Source organism: Sus scrofa, chromosome 4, assembly GCF_054392235.1.
Source record: "Sus scrofa isolate SSC_HxYL_T2T_F1_AM1 chromosome 4, Sscrofa_HxYL_maternal_Yorkshire_Landrace_v2.0, whole genome shotgun sequence".
NCBI lineage: Eukaryota > Metazoa > Chordata > Mammalia > Artiodactyla > Suidae > Sus > Sus scrofa.
The window spans coordinates 134,152,015-134,172,500 of NC_139386.1; the positions used below are offsets into that span (position 1 = coordinate 134,152,015).

Genomic DNA, 20,486 nt, shown 5'->3' on the forward strand with positions numbered 1-20,486 from the left:
TTAAGTAGATCCCCAGAGGAGGAGCTAGGACTCTATTTTATTGATGAGCTGTGGTTCAGCCTATCTTGTTTAAATGCATTTCCTTTGTCTCTGCATTCTCTCACTTCCCTAATTAGTAACTGCTTAAATTTGCTCTTTGGAACTCAGGGCAGGCCTATAAGACTAAAGCCTTTTTCTACAAGCAAGAAATGGGGGGGCTTGGAGGGGTTTTGTATGCAAAGGGGCCATGCAGTTTCCTGCTCGGTTTCAATCCCCTCTTTTCTTTGACATGCCTCAATCCTGAGGGGAACATGGGTGGGATGGGAAAGGGAGTAAGTTTTGGATAGAGAGGTTAGTCAGGGAAAGTTGGTTTCAGGAGGATGTGGCTTCATTAAGCATGATACGTATACTACATTTCCCCATGGTGGGGTCATGTACCCCATGAGTTGTGCATGACAAAAAGAATTATTTAAACATTTATTTCTCTTTATTTTATAATTTTATTATTTAATTTCCTTTCTTTGCTTTTCTTTTTCTTTTTTTTTTTTTCAGCTGCACCTGTGGCATCTGGAAGTTCCCAGGCTAGAGATCAAAACAGAGTTGCAGCTGCCAGCCTATACTGCAACCACAGCCATGCCAGATCCAATCTGCATCTGTGACCTATACCACAGCTCATGGCAACACCGGATCCTTAACTCACTGATCAGGGCCAAGGATCAAACCCAAATCATCATGGATACTATGTAGGATTCTTAACCTGCTGAGCTACAGTGGGAACTCCTAATTTCTGTTTTTGGGTATTTTGCAATTTACATAATATATAGTACAATGGTTTCTGTATAAAAAATAAATATATACTCAGATATATATAAGTTGAAAGTACATAAATGATGGTTTGCCCAATTTTGTTTGTTTGTTTTGACAGATGAGATAGGGTGATGCTGATTCTGTTTACCGAATAGGAAACAGAAGCTTAAAAATGTCAAAATGACTTGTCCAAAATGTCAAGGCTCTAAATGGCAGAGCTGGAACCACAGTGTCTGATTCCAAAGTCTACGTTGTCTGGCATGATCATGAAAGGAATTCCTGGTGTTCAAACACGGGTGCTTGAAAACCAATCTCTTTTGTGCCTGCAGGAATGAGGCAACCTCTGGGGTAGAAGAAACTGCATACTTTGATCATCTTCCACAGCGAATTAGGAGGAAAAGAAGACGAAAAGAAACTGAAGGAACTAAAGCCAGGCAGACGCTAGGTAGTAAATGCAAAAGAACTCAAAAAAAGGGAAAATCAAAGGGAAATGTCACAGCCCTTGGACCAACACCCTATTGGTCACCCATCCCCTCCCTGTCCTCCCACGGAAATCAGGTCCCCGGTCCAGGTGGTCCATCGATGGAACACGTGGAAATGGCTACATTCAGATTCCTATGGTGCCAGGGAGTGGAGTGGTGATCAGCACAATTTGAGACACTTAGGGCTTCATCTTGTGCTGCTCGAGTGCTAGGGGTCCCAAGGTGGCCCCTAAAAGCTACACCCACAGGAGAGACATTTTACGTTGTTCAAAACACTTGGAGCTGTGTCAGTTTTTGTGGTTGTTATCTTCCATTTTCTTAACTAGTAATGAGTGAAGCTCATAAATGTTAAGCCAAAAAGCACTAGATGCTCTGTAGGACATTCATTACAGAAGGCTTTGAAGCCCAGGAAGAAGTTGGGAGCACATGGGGAAAAAAACATTAAAACAACTCAACATTGCACACGTTAAAAAAAAGCAGCGGAGTCTTTAGAGGTAACCAAGTTTCCCAGGCCATCTCTGAGGCCATGATGAAGATTTGATTTTTGAAATCACCATCAAACCCCTTTGCAGAGCATTTGCATAAGTTCTCAAACAATGGGACTGTTTTCATGTAAATTTCTTTTCAGGGAGATGCCTGCTTTCGGAAAGCAGGGTAACTGTAGCTGAGTTTCATCTGGAGCAACATTTTATGGCATCCTGCAGAAGATGCTTTGTCCCAATGTTCCGAAAACTAGCGTTTCATGCTTGGTATTAGCCGATCTGCGGTTCAAAATGTGAAGAGAAAGAGGGGCCTTTATTTTTCAGTTAATTACTTGTGACTAATATGTGGGGGCACTTTTCCCAGAATTTCCTGGGAAGACCTGGAATCCAGAAACCCACTGCACAACCTCCATGAAGCAGGTGACTCCATCACACGTGACCGCAGAGGGAAAAGAAAAGAAAAGCGACTCACCAGGACAAGCCTGGCTTCAGTGAGGAATCTTTCTGTGTTTCAGAAATCTGACTCTTCTCTCCAACTGCCCCAGTCGTCTTCCAGGCTGAGAAAAGGGAGACCAGAAAGCCACACAAATATGTAAAAAAGTGAGATTTGTCGGAAATAGAACTGACTGCTCCATGGAGAACAAGATTTTCCTTCCTCAGAGACTTTATAATGAAAAAGGCAAACAAACCAAAACCAAAACCAAACCCTCTGCCCGGTTTGAGGTTTTTCTCAGACAGTTTTATCTGAACATGACAGTAAATCAGTTAATTGATCCTTTTCTCTACTCTTCCTGTCTCTTGCTTTATTTCTCAAGGAATCCTGCATTCTCCAAATTCCCAAGCACTCCCAGGGCAGTTCTGAGTACAATAGAATGTTATGTGGTTGTTTTCCTGAATTCTGCATCAATTCTTCTCCACATTTGCAGAGAACACGGCTCCTGGCGGTGTTGAAGCCTCCAAGCGGTAAGGCTCCTACCGCTTCCGATTAGCCACAGTCCTCAAGGCACCTGCACGCAAGGTCTGTCCTGATGGCAAGTTCAGGGTAGAGCTGTGTCAGCTCATTGAATCATTTGCCATGAAATACTGGCCATCTTACTCTTATGGGGAGTCCTACCTAAGTTAGCAGCATATTTTTGTGTAATTAAATACTGATCCTACCAGGAAGAATTCAGGGACTTGACGTTGTCATAAATATTGTTGGAAATGAAGTGTTTCAACTGAAAAATAATAGCAATAGTAATAACACTATTCAGACCCTGAGTTTTCTCCCCATGCTTAAAGGGCCACCACTCCTTGGGCCGCTGTAGGGCCTCCCGCCACCTTCCCCAGCAGAATCATACCCCCCTTTCAATCCATCTCTTTTTTACGTTTTTCTCTGACCAATTGAAGCCTTCTGTTTCCAAGGACCCCCTTTGGACCCCTTAGGAGCTGGAAGAGGTGCAGGCCCTGGGTGCGGGAAGCCGAGGCCAGGGGACATCCCCTAACGCAGTGGCTGCCGCGTCCTGCCGGGCTCTCCAGATGCCTGCTGCGGGCCAGGGGAGGCAAACTAGCCAGGCCGAGCCATCTCCATCGTCATCTGCAAGGTGATGGAAGCTCTGGGTTGCGCGGCCAGTGGGCTCGCAGCATCCGCAGCCTCCGCAGCCTCCGCAGACTCCACAGCCTCGGGAGAGCACGCAGGGTGGAGACGGAGGCCAGAGACCCACGAGGCCGGCTTGCGGCTCTGGTGTGACCGCGGCAGCGGAGGAAACGCCAGCAGCAGGGGAAAAACAGATTGCCTCTTGGTGACTCATTTAGCTCCTGGATTGGACAGCTCTCTCTCCCCTGCTGGCAGTTTGGCTCCACATCAATAGTTCGGATACCAGGCTGAATAGCTTAAAATAATTAAGGGGAAAAAAATCTGCAAAACTGCTAGCCATCCAACTCTTTACTCTGTGCTCAAAGACAGAGGACAAATGACATCTAGGTTATTCAATATGAAGTCACTGGATGTGCTGCCCATTTGGTCCAAAAAGCGGAAAACTGGATAAAAGTCAAATTTATAATTCAGCATAGATGGCCTGTTTGTCCTTGAGGCGGTCCATGAATTTTGGCCAGGCAGACCTGGGACATGTGGAAATAATGTGGGGGGCGGGAGGGGGGGGCAGAAACCAGGGATGATTTTGCCCCCGCTCAGCTTCCACCCCCGGGAAAAAAAATGAAAACGTCACTAAAATGCGTGAATGTGAAGGAGCTGGAACCCGAGCCCAGAGTTTAGTGGCAGTTTCACCTTTACATGTGCCAGTTTCCGATGCTTTCCATCCAAGGCGCGAGAGCAGAGCAACAGGCTGGCTGGGGGGCTCGGTACCGGGAGGGTCCCTTAACATTATAGAGACTTCCTTTGGAGCAGATCCCAGTCTGGTATTTGCATATTTATGACCTAGGGACTATGACAGGCATTCCATTTATTAGTGCAGGGCTGCTATAGTTAATAGTCTGTCAGCATTTCCATTATAAACCCCGTTTTTCAGTGTGTTAATATCTCAGCTGTTAGAAATCACATCAGGCTGAAAAGTGGTCTTCAGCCTCTCCAGGCCACAGCGTGGGGAGCTGCTGCTGCTGCTGCTGCTGCTGCTGGTGACAGGGCTTTGAACCCCACCAAGGCACTTCGCTGAGCCAACGAGTCTGACGCTGGGTGCTGGCAGGCCCGCGGACGTCTCGGATCCTGAGAAAGGCTGTGGGCGTCTCTTCCCAGAGCCCCCAAGTCCCCAGGTCCTCCTTCCCTCTGTCTGGGCCCTTGTGATGCTGCGGGCTTTGACTCTCGAGTTAGAAGATTGGGGTTTCAGGGCAAAGATTCCAAGTTCTGACTTGGCAGAGTGGTCTCCCCCCTGACTTCGCTGGAGTGGGGAGGGGGCGGAAAGAGCCTCGGAGCACAGCTGCCATGCCAGATGCAGCCGTCCCCCGCTTCCTTCCGTCAGACGTTGGGAGTTGGCTCATGCCGTCATGGAGGCCAGCAAGCCCACGTTCTACAGGATGGGCCAGCAGGCTAGAGACCCAGGGAGGAGTTGACCCTGCCGTGCAGGTCTGAAGGCCATCTGCTGGCAGAGTTCTCTTTTTCTCAAGGGAGGTCTGTCTTTCTCTTAAGGCTTTCAACCCATCAGATGAGGCCTGCTCACAGGGCGGCCCGTGAAATTAACCATCACAGGGAGCAAGTGGCTTCCCTCAAAGGTTATTGTCCTGGATGTGCATTTCCCTTAAAAATACCTTCCCAGCAACATCCAGACACGTCTGACCAAGCATCTGGGGAGTGCGGCCTTACCAAGCTGCCTCATTTCTCTTTTAAACGACTCAGGGTGCCCTCTGGTAGAAGCGCATGGGTGGGCGTGTCTTCGGCTGCATTCTCGAGCGAGGGCGCCGGTGTCTAGGGACTCCTGATGATCCAGAAAGGCAGCCCGCTCTTTCCAAACCTGACAGGAAGCTGCCAAGTAATTCAGTGACATCCGAACCTCCCTTGGGATTTGAGGAGCTTTGGAAGAAGAGGAAAGAGGCAGGTTGCCTTCTCATTAATAAGTCAATCATCTAAGAAAATGAGTAGTGACTCCTGTTGCATGGCTCCCTGGCACATCTCAGGAGAAGCCCCACATCCTCACAGCCCCACCCCGGAGCCCAAACCCTTCAGTAGAAGCTGGAGAGTTTGGGGTTAGCGAATGTGAACTACGACATCGAGAATAGATAAGCAATGAGGTCCTGCTGTCCAGCACAGGGACCCCTAGCCCGTCTCCCGGGGTAGACCCGGATGGAAGATAGTATGAGAGAAAGAATGTGTACATGCAGGACCGGATCACTATGCCGAACAGCAGGAATTGGCACAACACTGCAAATCAATGAGGGTTTAATTCCAAAAAGACAAGCTCTGGGAGAGTCTGGCCCTCAGCAAGCCCCATTTGTATTTTCTCGGCAGCTCTGACCTTGGGAGCTGCCATGTGTAACACAAGCAATTCTCCTTGTCCTCCCCCACGTTTCTTTCTGGAGTTAGTGGCCTTTATTTTACGTACTTAGGATGTGTCAGACTCCTGGACACATAGAGTAGGGTTTCGGCAGAGAATGACCCTATATCCCTCAATTTAACAGTATAGAAACTTCAAACATAAATTTTAATCCACACATTACAGGTGCTGCCCCCGTGGCTCGCTGGCTGGGGGTAGGGAGCAGGCTGTTGATAAGAAGGCCAAAGGGGCCAATTCAGGCTTGGGAAGCGTAGCCCAGTGTCCCATCCAGAGATGGGACGGTCCATGTCTAAGGTACAGGTAGGACCTCAGTGCCTGTGAGTTTGGCTCATCTTTACTTCCCACCCTTTAGATCCCCGTGAAATGAATATGACTTAGGTAATTGCTTTCAGCAGCATCTCTGAACGAGAAGAACAATTACGTAATAAGACATACACCAGGATGTGTGTAATAACAGCATGCCTCACGGAGCCAGGCTAGATGCCAAGAACCACCTAGTCATGCTATGTTATTACAAGAACACACGCCCTCGAGGCATGTTGAAATTATTTTGAGGATTTCTTAACAAAAAAAAAAAAAAAGTTTTATTGATCAAAAGAGAACCTTAACTTAAAAAACAATAAAATAAATAATTTTTAAAAGTCTGATCATGATCCCAGAAGGTAACAGAAAAATTACACCTAATCGAACAAAACCCGGAGTGTAAAATTAAAACCTTGTGTTAAGATTCACTCCTGTCACCACAGAACTTAAGATGACAACGTGCAGGAGTTCCCATCGTGGCTCAGTGGTAACAAACCCGACCGGTATCCGTGAGGACAGGGGTTCGATCCCTGGCCTCACGTGGTGGGTCGGGGAGCCAGCGTTGCCCTGAGCTGTGGTGTAGGCCACGAACGCGGCTCGGATCCTGAGTGGCTGTGGCTGTGGCTGTGGTGTGGGCCGGCAACTGTGGCTCCAATTTGACCGCTAGCCTGGGAACTTCCACATGCGGTAGGTGCAGCCCTTAAAAAAAAAAAAAAAAAAAAAAAAAGACAAATTGCCAACTGGGAACAAAACGGAAGCTGGGCTTCAGGGAGAGAAGTTACTGGCATGGTTGTGGCCATTTCACAACCAAAGTTTCAGCTCTTTAGAGCCTGTCCTTCCCCAGCAAAGAGACACTCCGAAGGGGTTTTGGACAGACTTTGCATTTCCCTCCTGGGGTTCTGATAGTCATCGAATCCAAAAAATAATCGCAGAAAGGGGAGAGCTGAGTCTTTACTTCACAGGTGAACCTCTTCAAAGGTGTCTTCCCTCAAATGCCAGGATGTGCTGCATAAAATTCTCAGCCCTTATTTCCACAGCCCCCACACACATAAATATACACACATACACATATACGTGATCAAGTTCCAGGGACTGGTTGGCCTCTGTCTGCATGCTAATTCCATTTCCGTCTCGCCCGTTCTTCTAACTCATTTGGCGGGAACCAAAGCTCCTGTGCCAGGACTGCGTCAGGAGGAGACGGGGGAGGAGCAAGTCATCAAATCAGTGCGTCACTCGTTCGATGGGATTGTATCCACTTCCTGATGAATCGATCAAGGCGAGTAGGGAGGAGAAAGTCTGATAGACTGTGAATCTGCAACTGGGAGGTTTTCTTCTGGGTTTTGACGTTTTTTAAATTTTTATTTATTTGTTTGTTCGCTTGTTGGTTTGTTTGTTTGTCTTTTGGGGGCCACACCCATGGCATATGGCTTTGATTTTTTTTTAATTGAGCTAGTCGAGCCTTAAGACAGAAAAGCTCTGATTGTACGTGTTCTGGACCGAATTGAATCCCCTCGAACTCACGTGGTAAGGACCTGACCCTTAGTACTTCAGAATTTGGGGATCGGGACTCCCAAGACGTCACATTAAATGAAGCTGTTAGGATGGCCCTGACCCCGCTGGTGCCCTTGCAGGAACTGGAGATTGGGTCGCAGAAACAGCAAGAAGGTGGCCGTCCCCAGCCGAGGAGAGAGGCCTCAGAAGACACACAACCCGGCGACACCTTGACCTTGGACTTCCGGCCTGCAGAACTGTGAGAAAGCCAGGTCTGTGGCTTAAGCCCCCTCCTCTGCAGCCTGAGTACTACCCCCCAACTACTAGTTTATCAATTTAACAAGCATTTGGGGGGCAGAGCTGAGCGTAAGTAATAACGACATAATGCCGAACAAGACAAAGTCCGTGTTGTTTCGGGTCTTACATCCGCCCCAGTAAAGTAATTTGATCAGGCATGAAAGGAAGGGCACCAGAGACAGCTGTGGTTTTGAATCTATTACATGTGTGCCATCCCCGAAATGCCGGTTGTAAACTGATTTTGAATATTTCCAGTGATCTTCGAGGCTCTCTACTAAATATTTCAGCCGCCTGAATGATCAAAAGTACTCAATGATTCAGTAAATGGCCTGCAAATAAGGACTCCAGCTTTGCACGTAAACCCGATCTCAGTCCCCAGTGAGTTCCATATACCCACGGGGTTATCGGTCCCTACTGTAGGCTGTTGATGCCACTCCCGCCCCCTCTGGAGCGCGATTGGGCACCCCTCCTCTTGCCTTGACGTTCAGAGATGTCGTGTGGGAACAGCCTGCATGCTGCCATAGGAGGTGCCTCTCTGCCACAGAAATTGTGCAACTCTGCACATCAAGCCCCCGCCACCGAGCCCGTGGCGAAGCCTTGGCGCACACGGCCCTCATGGCTGTGCCCTCGGCCAAGGACCGTTCAAAGGTGTTTGGAGAGGGAATCCATGGTTGAGGAAATATTAGAGGAGTCAAAAGGGATATAAAAACGTGGAGGAAAACAAAAGAAAGTGGAAGATTCTGACCTATTTGAGCTAGAGCGTGGATTCTCAAACTTGTGGGCCCACCTCTGGGTCCCCAGGAGACAGAGGTGGGCCAGGGATTGGCGTTTCTGAGGAGTGCCCAGGTAACGCCGGTGTGGTGCTGCAGGAAGAACCACTGCCTGAGGTCACCAGGACGGTCGCTCTTCCCAGTGCTGGCCTGGCTCCCGGGCTCGCCCCCTGAATGCGGAGCGGGTGGGGTGGCTTGACAGGCGGAGCTGATTCCATGCGCTGGGCAGCTCTCGGTGGAGGAAACTGATGTGACGCTGTGATTAAACGCCCTGGAAGCTGCAGCCCAGCGAGGTGCCCCTGCGGACTCACAGGCTGCTCACAGCCAGACGCAGCCCTGCCCGACGTTGCCCCCTCACCCCCCGTGTGTAGGAATAATATCCACCGACCCCCTGCCTCCACTCCTGCATGTGCTTTTAGTACTTCTGCGTAGAAGGTAGTTTGAGTCCGCACCTCTGGGAAGATACAATCTTAGAACCACAGTGTCTGGGAGGCAGGACCCCACGGAGGCATTAGGTGGTGGAGTTCGTATGTGGATGTGGCCACAAGCCAAACCATGTCTGCAGAAACAGAAAACCATGAGCCGCAAAGAGGGGGGAGAAAGGTCAGTGACACGACTGGCGAGGTGGGTGTATATTCGCTCTCACAGAATAAGGGTGACAGCAGAATTCCAAGAATTCCATTTCTCGCCCTCTACCATGTTGAAGATCTGAAATTCGGTTGTGAGTAGGTTGGCAATTTTTTCGCAGATTATACTCTCAAGAAGGAAACAGATTAAAACTGAATTCAGGTTGAAGCGTGGCTCTTTTCTAAACACGTAGCTGATGATAACACTGTCAGAAGTGAAAAATCATAGATGATTAAGAAGAAATGGTTCAAAGAACCGATTCTTGCCAAAAAAACATCAGTGAGTTCGAAAATAGTTTTCATTGACAACGCACGTGCCTGTTGGGCATGCCAGAGGAATGTGATGAGAATAAACTTGATTGAACCGTTAAAAGAGTTTCTACTTGTTGGGTCAGATCTTTCTGCTAAACCTCTCACTGTTCGAATGCTGTTTTGCTTTTCCTACCTGTTCTGGGCACACCCTCTCACAAACTATGTGAGGCGGGTCTGAGGATCACGCTGTAAATGAGGTTCTGGATTGCTCAAAAAATCGTTCAGCCTAGACAGTTTAAAAGCCTTCTGCTCGTCCAGGTCCCCCGGGAGAAACTTATCCTAAGGAAAAAGAAAGTAACCTTCAAAGCATTACAAACAGGGAAGCCATGTGCTCACCGGGCCATCTGCATTTCCTGAAGCAGCTGTGTGTGGCCGGCCCTCACTGCTCTTGAATATGGTGATCTGGAAATGATGAAGAATTCCTTTATGTGTTTTATCATGGTAAATGTCTGACAAAAGTGAAGATTTACAAATGTTAATATCTTAATTGGAAAGTAAAACAATGATTTGAGACTATTTTTCAAACAGAAATTGGCAAAACAGTTTTGAAGACTATAGCTTATGCTAAGGAAATGAAGAAATGAGTAAGCACTCAAATTCAGTTGGTGAAAATACAAAATGACATAGTCCTTTTGGAGAGCAGGTTGGCAATGACCGTCAGAATTCCAAATGTACCCATCCTATGAGGCACCAGAGCGCAGGAGTTGAGAGAGCCTGTGTTTCAGTCCTGGCTCTACCACTTAGAGCTGTGAGACAGCAAGCAAGTTACCTAACTTCTCTGAACCCAAGTGTATCTTCTGCAAAACTGAGATAATAACAGTATCTATACTATTATGGGAATGAAAAAAAGCTGGTATTTCAAAGTGTTTACAATGGCGCCTGGCATGGAGGAAACCCTTTGTAACCTAAAATACAACTTCCAGAAAAATATTTTACAAAAATTCCAGTTAAATGTCTAAGTTCAGTGCACCACTGCTTCCCACAGCATATAAGGGGAAACTAAATCTGGATTTCCATTGCTAAGATACTATATAAATAAATAGTGATATGTCTGTGTGATTGAATAGTGTACATCTCTTTAAGGAATGGGGTAGAGTTACACATACCCCAGGACAATATTTTACTGTGTACAAAAACAAATTATAAAACAGTATGTTCGGTATAATCCCTCTACTGGAAAAAGAGTGTGGGGTGTGTGTGTGTGTGTGCGTGTGTTTATAGTAAAAATGCATATGCCATGCTAACAGTGTTTACCTCTGAGGAGTAGAACTGAAGAAGGGAAAAGGAGACATTCAAACCTTTCTTCTCTATTATTTGAATTTTTTAAGGTAAACTTGAATTACTTTTATAATTTAAAGTTTTAAATTATTAGTCTGAGCATAGTTTTCATTTAAAGAATTATTTTCTTTTTAAGAAAAAAAATCAGAATTATAGCCAGGGGGTGGATGCTACTATTATCATTGACACAGATGACCAGCCAGGAAATGAGATTGTAGGAATAGTCCATTTAGTTAAATGTTTTGGCCACTGAGATCTATGTGAGCATAAAATATAGAAACACTTACAAAATAAGCTTTTGTAATATAGTAAATAGAGAGTAATAAGATTTGGTCAGTCTGCTGGAGATTAAGCCCACCTGATCTTATAGGAAAACGGGCCTAAAATATTTCAAATGTAGAGTTATATTAAAAACCACAGTTTCAAACTGCAGATCTCAACAAATCAACTATTGTATTGTGTTGTCTGAGGGAACGCACAGGGTTATGCTTGAAAGGGAGCCAAAAGGAAGGTTTGCGCTCTCAGCAATCAACACTTTCATCTAATACTAATACTTGGCCACATTCAAAGATGCTGCCTGACTGAAGTCCTTCTGCCGTAAAAGTGTCTCCACGTTAGCTGATGAAAGTGAGCGTGTTAAAGGTGAAAGAGCCTCAGAGATCGTCTAGGTCCATGTCCTTATTTCACAGAAAAAGACACTGTTCTGGAAGGGTCATGAGACTTTGTCAGAATTGAACCAAACTACAGTGAGGGCAACCAGTCACCAACATGGAGTACCTTCTAACACACAACCTTCCTGGCAGGGTCTGCTTTTTTCAGTTTAATGGTTGAAAACATGTGCATGGTAAAAATAGGTAAGAGAATAGACTAGAATGAACACAAAAGTACCCAGTGAAAAATTTCCTTCTTATCCCTGACTCCAAGCCCAAGTTCCTCTCTTCAGCTATAACCACTGTGAGCAGTTCCATGTAGAGTTTTTCAGTGATACTCTATAAATTTCTAAGTGTGTGTATAACATAATATACATATATAATCAAAATGTATAAATATATATATCAAAATGTATAAATCTTCTCTCCTTCTTTTTAATAGCTACATAGTATTCCATTCTATGATATATTATGATTTATTTAACCAATCTCTGTTGATATTTAGATTGTTTCCAGTCTTTTTATTACATTTTTCTCCAAATAAATATATTAATTTATAATTCCACTAAGAAAGTATTAACCATATATCATAGAGTAGTTGTTATTTAAAGTTTTCGTTCTATTTCCTTGCCTAATAAATGCTAAGTTCCTTGAAGATAGTAAACTCTTGTTTGTACAACTTGATTCCAATGCCCATATCCATTAACATAGTCATTATTCAGCAAATATTGAGTGATCAGAACTGGGCTAAAGACTAAAATATAAAAGTAGAATTCTAGAAGTTCCCTTCATGGCTCAATGGTTAACAAACCCAACTAGGATCCATGAGGGTTCACTCCCTGGCCTCACTCAGTGGGTTAAGGATCTGGCATTGCCATGAGTTGTGGTATAGGTTGCAGATGTGGTGTGGATCTGGTGTTGCTGTGGCTGTGGCTTAGGCCAGCAGCTGTAGCTCTGCTTTGACCCCTAGCCCAGGAACTTCCACATGCCACAGGTTTGGCCCTAAAAAGAAAAATAAAAGAAGTAGAATCCTACCTTTTATAATAGTAGGCTAGTTTTTCTCAGATTAACCCTTCTTCTGAAAAAAAGGTAAAATAAAATATTTTAGAAATGTTTTCTAAAAACCTAAACCTTTGAATGCACCAAATAGTTAAGCAGAGCATTGGAAATTGCCAAGTCAAAATCCAGAGGAAAATAAAAGTCCTGTATTCAAATCTGTTTTTCCCAAAGGGCATTTGCCTATCAGAAAAAAAAAAAAATTGGGATACTGCATTTCTTTTGGAGGTCTTTGAGGGAGAAGAAACAGGAATTAAATCTCAGGGACTACCAAAGTTTAGGACTCAGATAAACTATATATCACTGTTATGTCTCAAAGCATTACTAAAAGTAATTTGGCAATACATTGAACAGCACACAAGGAAAGGAAATGAGGCACACAGAAAACAAGGCACCATGAGTGAGAACCAGTCAAAACAACAAGACAATAGAAACAGATCAAGACAGATTTCATATATTGGAAATATTTGATACAAGCTCTAAACAAGACAAAGAAAAAAGAAAAGCTAAACCTGAAAATTTCAGGAAGAAAATGGAAAAAAATGACATAGTTTTGAAAATAAAAAATATAATAACAAATTAAGAATTGATTGAATGAGTTTAATGGTAGATTTGACAGAGATGAAGAGGAAATTACTGAGCAGGAAAACAGGTCAGAATAGATTTTCTACAACGTAGCATAGAGACAAAAGTTAGAACATATAGAAGAGAGGATAAGAGATAGGATATAGAGAAAAGGACTAACACATTTCATTGTAGCTTTAGAAATAAAATCAAGAGAAAGAAATGGGGCAAAAACAATATTTAAAATGTTGTGGCTGAAATGACAGAATTTTCCAGGACAGATTAATAAAACCTAAGACCCCCAAGTAGTATAAAGAAAAAAGAAATATATATCAAAATGTATCATTCTGAAATTCCAAAAAAACTAAAGAAAAAAATAAAAAAATGTTTATAGCAGCTAGAGAAAAAAAAAGAAAAGATAGATTTACCTTCAAAGGAGATACAGTTAAATAGCTTAATGGCAAAGATGAAAACCAAAAGAAAATGGGAATATCTTTTCAATGTCATTATAGAATATAAAAACTATCATAGAATTTTATACCCAGCAAAATATCCTTCAAGCATGAAAGTGAAATATGGAAATTTCCAGATGAATAAACACTGAGAGAACTCACAACCAGTAAACTAGGCTAAAGGATCAGAGATACAGGAGGGGTTAAAGAACTAAAAAAATGATAAACATGTGAGTAAACATAAACATTGACTTTAAAGCTATAATATGAATATCTTAAAATACTAAAATTCATAATCATATTTTGTCAACTATGTTAGAGACAAAGGGAAAATTGAGTTAAATTACTCTGAAGTCCTTGTATTTACTCTAGAAGAGAGTAAAAGCGTTAATTAACATTAGATTTTGATACGTGAAGAGTGAATGCTGTAACTTCTAGGGTAACCACTAAAAGAATAGGAAAAAAGCATAGGATTCCCAAAGAAACAGAGAGGAAACAAATAGGTAGTAAAGAAAAAAATAAATCCAGAGAACGCCAAGAAAGATGAGAAAAAAAAAAAAAAAAAGAACATAGATATGGTAAATCAAAGAAAAAGCACAAAATAACATGGTTGATTTTAACCTAAATACATTGGTGATTACATTAGACATAAATGGCCTAAATGCTCCAGTTAAAATACAAAGATTGTTGTGCTGCAAATTAACACAATTAATCTGAATTAAATGTCATTCAGAGACATATCTAAAATATAATATAGAAAAATAGAAAGCAAAATAATTAAAAGAATCAATCATGCAAATACCAAAAGAAAGAAGGTATAACCATGCTAATATTAGACAAAGAGACCTTAAATAATGACTTGTTCACTAAAATTTTGTGTTGGGGAAAAAAAGAAAAAGATACAAATATAGGGAGATCCCATCGTGACTCAGTGGTTAGCTAACACAACCAGCATCCATGGGGACTCGGGTTTGATCCCTAGCTTCACTCAGTGGGTTAAGGATCCAGCCATTGCCGTGAGCTGTGGTGTAGGTCACAGACGGGGCTCAGATTCCATGTTGCTGTGGCTGTGGTGTTAGGTCAGTGGCTACAACTCCGATTGGACCCCCAGCCTGGGAACCTCCATAGGCTGCAGGTGTGGCCCTAAAAGACAAAAAGACAAAAAAAAAAAAAAAGATACAAATAAAGTTCCCCAACCACAGGAATTTTAATACAACAGAATGTCCTAGGGAAGGTCTAGATCAAATGCTTTGATGGAAGAGAAATAGAAAAGATAGTATAAATTGTGCCTGAGAGTTAAAAGTGGCTCCATAGAGGAACTGACATTTTATCAGAATTTTGATGTATTAGCTCATCACGTAGCTCTGAGTAAGGGGAAGACAATCCGTGCAAAGGAAACAATACACAAAGTAGGCGTTCGTAATATTGGTTGAAGTCATTGTTTGATTGAAGGACAGTGAGGACCAAAGCAGAGCAGTGCCTCCCCGAGAGGAGCTGTAGTGGATGCTACGATGCTCTGCCCAGGTCCACCTTCCCGAAGCCTCTCATTTCTGGCTGTGAGAGGTGCTCCCTGCTTTGGGGTCACATCTGAGTTCCTCTGAGGGCACTGCCCTCTCCTGGGACCACGATCCCACCCCTTGGGGCAGCCTGTAAACAGTGAGTGATTGATACAGCAGTTCAAAGACCCTTTGCCTCCATCCGAGGCAGTTCGGAAAGACCCTGCGTAGTTGCAGAGCTCCCTGTGGGATCCACTGAGGCTTTTGTCACAGCCAGGTCATGCGTCATCTTCTGGCTGATCCTGCATCCCTCAAGGACTCCCAGGTGCTGCTGAGAACGAGTGCCGGTGAACCTCCTGTGCAGCAAATCTCCATCCTAGAGCCTGATTCCCAGGAAACCTGACACACGAGATAGTGGCCAATGCTGGAAAAAGCCCAGGGATCCCAACTCCCGGCCCAATGTTTCAGCCCCATTCTCTGCTGAAGGCAGGTGCAATTTACTGTGAAACATCTCGGGGACCCCGGGGCCGAACCCAGCTGGCTCCTGGGATTTTTTCAGTTGCTATTTTTCTCTTTCTTTCTCAAGCTAAACTTCCAGTTCTGCTGAGGACCTGTCCACTGCTCATGTACACTGTTTGGCAAATTGTAAAGAACAGTAGAAATTAGAAAGGAAAAAACCTCCTCACTGAGTGTGTACAATCTGACAGATCCTTTTTTTCCATGCGATCTGGGCTTGAGGGGGGTTCGTGGCCATCCGTGCTCTCGGAGCTACCAAGCAACCGAGGCTCAGATGATGCTCCATCTCCACAGCCACCTCCCTAAGAGAGGCGGGGAGCTAGAGGGACCTAAACCAAAGAGTAGAGGATTAAAGAGACAAAGCCTGCCTCGACACTGATGGGCCTCGCCCAGGCGCACGTGTCTGGCTTGGTAACTGTTCTTTCAGCGCATCCTGCCTTCAGCCCTAAAACGGGGCTGCGTTTAGATCTTTCAACGAGTCTTTGCTCTCACTTCTTGGTAAACACAAGGTCCAAGCAGGTTCTCTCACCAATCACATTTTATCTAATGATCCTGCTGGAGACTTCGTTCTGCGGGCGGATCTGACGAGCCTTTTTACAGTTTAGAGAAAAGTTACTGCTTGACTCCAAGACACTCTTATCACCAATGTCTTTGGTTTCCCAGCAACGTCCCGCTCCTCCCTAGACGGGGGCAGGCCTGGGACTCTGCGGCCGGCCCCGGCCCCTTGTTGTGTGCAGCAAGGCTTGGAAAATGAAAACCAGAGGTGTCTCAAAGCTCATTCAGTGTGGACCCTGGGGCAGTGCCTGGGCCCCCGCCAGAGCAGCCGGGGCTCTGGTGAGGCGCTTCGACGCAGCCTGGGTCAGGTTCGTTCTGTAGGTAACCCCCAGGGCAGTGGGCAGGGCATTTGTTTGCTGCACCCCTGGAGCACATGGAGTCGTTCATCCTCCTGCGACGAACCCTAAGCCCTGACAATGTGCCAGCTCCTGGGACGGCAATGGCAGTGATTGATCCAGGTAAAGAGCCAGGTCTTTGCAGGAAGAGAGCCCAAAGCCTGAATCCTGAGCGCTAAGACTACAGGCTGCGGGCAAGCTGCTTCACCCAGCAAGCCTCAGGAAGCTCATCTATGCAACAGGGATAAGGCCCCGTTATTGATTGGAAGCTTGATGAAATAATGAATATAAAGATATTAACACAGTGCTTGGCTCAAGCGAGGGGCTCAACAAACCACAGTCACTACAGACAAGCAATCCTTTGCCTGCTCGCCCTGGCAGAGCTCATGCTTCAGAGATGCTCTCCATTTTCTTCTTCTTCCTTTAAAGTTTGTCCATCTGAGCCCAGTGCTTGGTTGGCAGTCCCCGAATGTGGGATAAACAGCATCATTTTTCCTGAAGTTTTAAGGGCGCTCTTGTACTCAAGCAGAAAATAGACTTCAAGGGCCTTGGCGGTGGATCATTTGCTCTTTGTCCTTAACCAACGGGGTTGCTACAGTGAAGTTCCCATATCCAGTCAGTGCAGATGTTTTTCTAAGTCTATGCTCTTGAGAAAAGTCAAATGGGCAGTGCAAGAAATGCTAACATCATGCTGGTCCTTAGAGGATTGTCCTGAATTATCCAAGTACGTGCGTGAATTCCCTGCGGAGGCTTGACCGAGAAAGTCTGGCTCTGGTGTGGCTTCGAGCACATGGACCTGCCCTTGACCTGCTGGCCTGAACGGGAGTTGAGCAGTGACTCCATGAAGAGCCGCTCAAAAACGCTGCACTGTGAAGCAGAGCATAGGGCCAGTGCACGACCGATCGCAGGGACTCGGCGAGTTAAATTTCCACCCCTGACTGTCTCCGGGCGCTCTCCATCTTCCAAATATGCCACAACAATAATGCTCATGATTACAAGCAGCACCTTTGTTGTATCTCATTTATTTTTACCCCAAATTACGGGAGCCTTGAAAGAATTTACTGACTGCTTGAGTTTCCTGACTAATTGGGGTAACTCTACGCTATAGCCATTAAGAGATTTAAATATAGCTCTTCTTGAGCAATACTCTTTATTGGATCCCCTGTTATCCTTTAAATATCTTGGTGTGCAAGTGGATAAAATTAGAATTTGTTTGCTTTAAATTACCAACCTCTGCTTGATAAAACTATTAGCGATTGAGCTAATTGGGCGGCTCTTCCATTAAGATTAATTGGCAGAGTTAATACTATTAAAATGGTTGCTTTATCTAAATGTTTGTATTTATTTCAATGCTTTCCCATCAAGCCACCTAAAAATGCTCTAAAGCTTTGAATTCTGCAATTAGTTTTGTTTTATAGGCTACGAAGAGAGTTAAGATTAATCTTAACACTACGGCTGCTCTCCAGGGCGAAGGATGAATCTTACCTTTTCAAGGAGTAGAAGAATGCTGGACTTTCTTGATCAGGCTCTGTCCATTGTTCCTGGATTTCTTCAATAAGAAGTGCCAAAGCCCAAATGAAATGGAATGGAGACTCTGGTTCATGTCCCTTAATAAAAACTTTGCAAGAAAACTTTATTTCACACCCATGCCTGTGTTCAATCACAGAGTCATTCATTCGGCTGATATTTATTGTAACTTACACCAATCACTGTATTAGATACTGTGGAAGACTTCCAAGATGAATAAGGTGCAGTCCTTGCCTTGGCAAATGCAAACAAAGAAAGCACACGTAAGTATAAGGTGATGCGGTGAGGGTGACACCAGAGAAACGATGAGCAGTCTGGGGCGGAGCAAAGGGGGTGGCTGAGTCTGCCTGAAGGATCAAAAAGGGCTTCCTGGAAGAGGTGACATCTGAGCTGGATCTTGAAGGGTGGGGCTCCCACGGGGCCCTTTGAGACCTAAAGGGACACCTTGAGGGTTTTCCTCTAAATAATGAAGTGACTGGACCTTCGCGGCAGGTAAAATGGTCCACTCAGTGGAAAGGTGACCGTTTTCTGTTGGGTGGATCAAGGGGATTCCGAGGACAGAATGTGCATCAGAACGTCGGCACACGTTTAACCAGGGCTTGCAGGACCCTTTGAATGTCAAGATTGGCACGTGTGAGCAGGAAGATGGCACAGGGACATGGAACTGCAGCTGGTTGAAAAGTGGTCGCCAGCGTGTTAATTACTGTTTTAATGCTAACCGGGGGACGCGCTCCCAGAAACACGCCGCTGGGTTTTCTTTTTGGCTGTGCTCTCATCAAAGGTTTTAGTAACGTGGATCAGGACACAGAGACTTGCTCAGTCAATTCGTGGATCATACAAACCATCCAAGGCAGCCGATATGCTGATAGATCAGGGAGGGATTGATAAAGATCTCAAGACACTGGAATAAAGGGGTGCAAGGACCTCACCTATAACTCAGTAAGAAATGCCAATGCCCTGCCTTACTTCACCCCCTTGCTAAAGGGCAGGAGGGCAGCCCTCACTTTTGGGGGACACAGTCAGGCATAGAAAATGCTCCAGACTCGGAGGCAGAAGGCCTGTGTTCGTCTCGCTTGACCGAATGTCACACATACAATTGCAAGCAACACTCTGAACCTCACTGTTCCATCCATACATGAAAAATAGCCGCACAAGTTCACAGACTGCTGTGCGAACAAGAGACGTAGAAAGACTTCATAAGACTGTGTGTCACTACCCGAAAGTTATCTTTTGTAGTGCGGATGACAGTAATTGTGAAATAATGATGCCAATAATAACAGTAACGGATACGAAGCCCCGTGGTCTTAATTAAATTCCAGCCTAGAGACCAACAGTGTACATGGCTTTCAAAATAGCCAGTACACTACCCAGCCTTCTGTTTTTTCGCCAACCTCTACAGACAGTTCTGATACATAGCCGGGGCTGAGAACCAGTAGATTCAGTTCGTTTCAAACTGTCCCGAGGATCACAACACCACACTGTTTAAGCCCCGTTTCCGAGGGAGGCCCCATCCCTGGAGAGTCAAATTCAGTAGGTCTGTAATAAGGACCAGGAATTGCTATCATCAGGAGAGTTTGAAAAGCACTGGACCCGATCACCTCTAATATTCTTCCCAGCTTCTGAGATCCTAAAGATCCAATCCAACCGTAGTTGCTCAATGGTCCTGAAATACTTGGATGACAGCAATCAAGCCCCAAATGAAAAGATGTATGCCTGTAGCTGGCCAAGATACTCTTCATATGGGGTCTCTAAAGGATTAAACACATTTTTTAATAAACTAAATAGCAGTGAACGTGCTGACTTTCCAATTGGCTGCCGTTTGCTCTTCGGGCTGATTCCCGTAAATTTATGTCCACAAAAATGCAAACGACAAGTGAATCATTTTCGTTAAAATGTTACTCACTACAAACAGACCTCAAGGCTTTGATCAGTTAAGAGTTGGGTGTGATATGTTTAAATCATTATTTTATAAATATTTTCATTTGCACACCTCCATTCTCTGACAATGTACATCACTAGAGTTTCAGTCTAGACACATTCTTTCTTTTCCAGCTAATACTTCACCCCAGAGGTGAGCGAGCAACCAAGGCTTTGAGCGCTGCTCCTCCATCACGCTTAGCAACTTTCACGAGGTTTTGCTACGCTCACTTGAACCCATTCAAGAGTCAAGTTCTATCTCAAAGGCCTCGAATCTAGATCTTCTGCGAGGTCTCTTTTCCTTCTTCAATTTCTGGCAGCTTAGAACCCAAAGCAAAGCTTCCCATGTGTATCTGAGACAGTGGCTGGGAAAAGGATGAAAAGGAAATTACTATGGAGCAGGTGAAGTGCGATTTTTGCATTGAGGCTTTTCTTTCAGAGCGCGGGTCCCTTAGTCCAGCGGGAAATGGTGCAGGCAGCGGCTGCAGCCCCAGATCTGGTTGCGTTGCTACCAGTAGATGATGCTGTGAGAGACGGAGAGTCTCGCATGCGCAGCTTGTGAGATGTAGGTTAAAGATAAAGACGAAGATGGGAGACAGATAAGTGGG

The 20,486-nt window shown here is 44.8% G+C and overlaps 1 long non-coding RNA gene across 2 annotated transcripts in view; it reads right to left on the minus strand.

Moving 5' to 3' along the window:
• LOC106510248 (uncharacterized) overlaps positions 1-20,486 on the minus strand; it is a 46,202-nt gene that overhangs the window by 15,095 nt on the left and 10,621 nt on the right. Inside the window, exons 4-5 of one of the 2 annotated variants that reach the window (XR_014844906.1) lie at positions 5,046-5,252; positions 2,223-2,307 (exon numbers count right to left, since the gene is read on the minus strand). This is a non-coding gene — a long non-coding RNA (uncharacterized LOC106510248). Of the gene's footprint in view, positions 1-2,222; positions 2,308-5,045; positions 5,253-6,290; positions 9,427-9,868; positions 9,935-20,486 lie in introns of those variants that run through there. The other variant, XR_014844907.1, reaches the window with a different exon arrangement.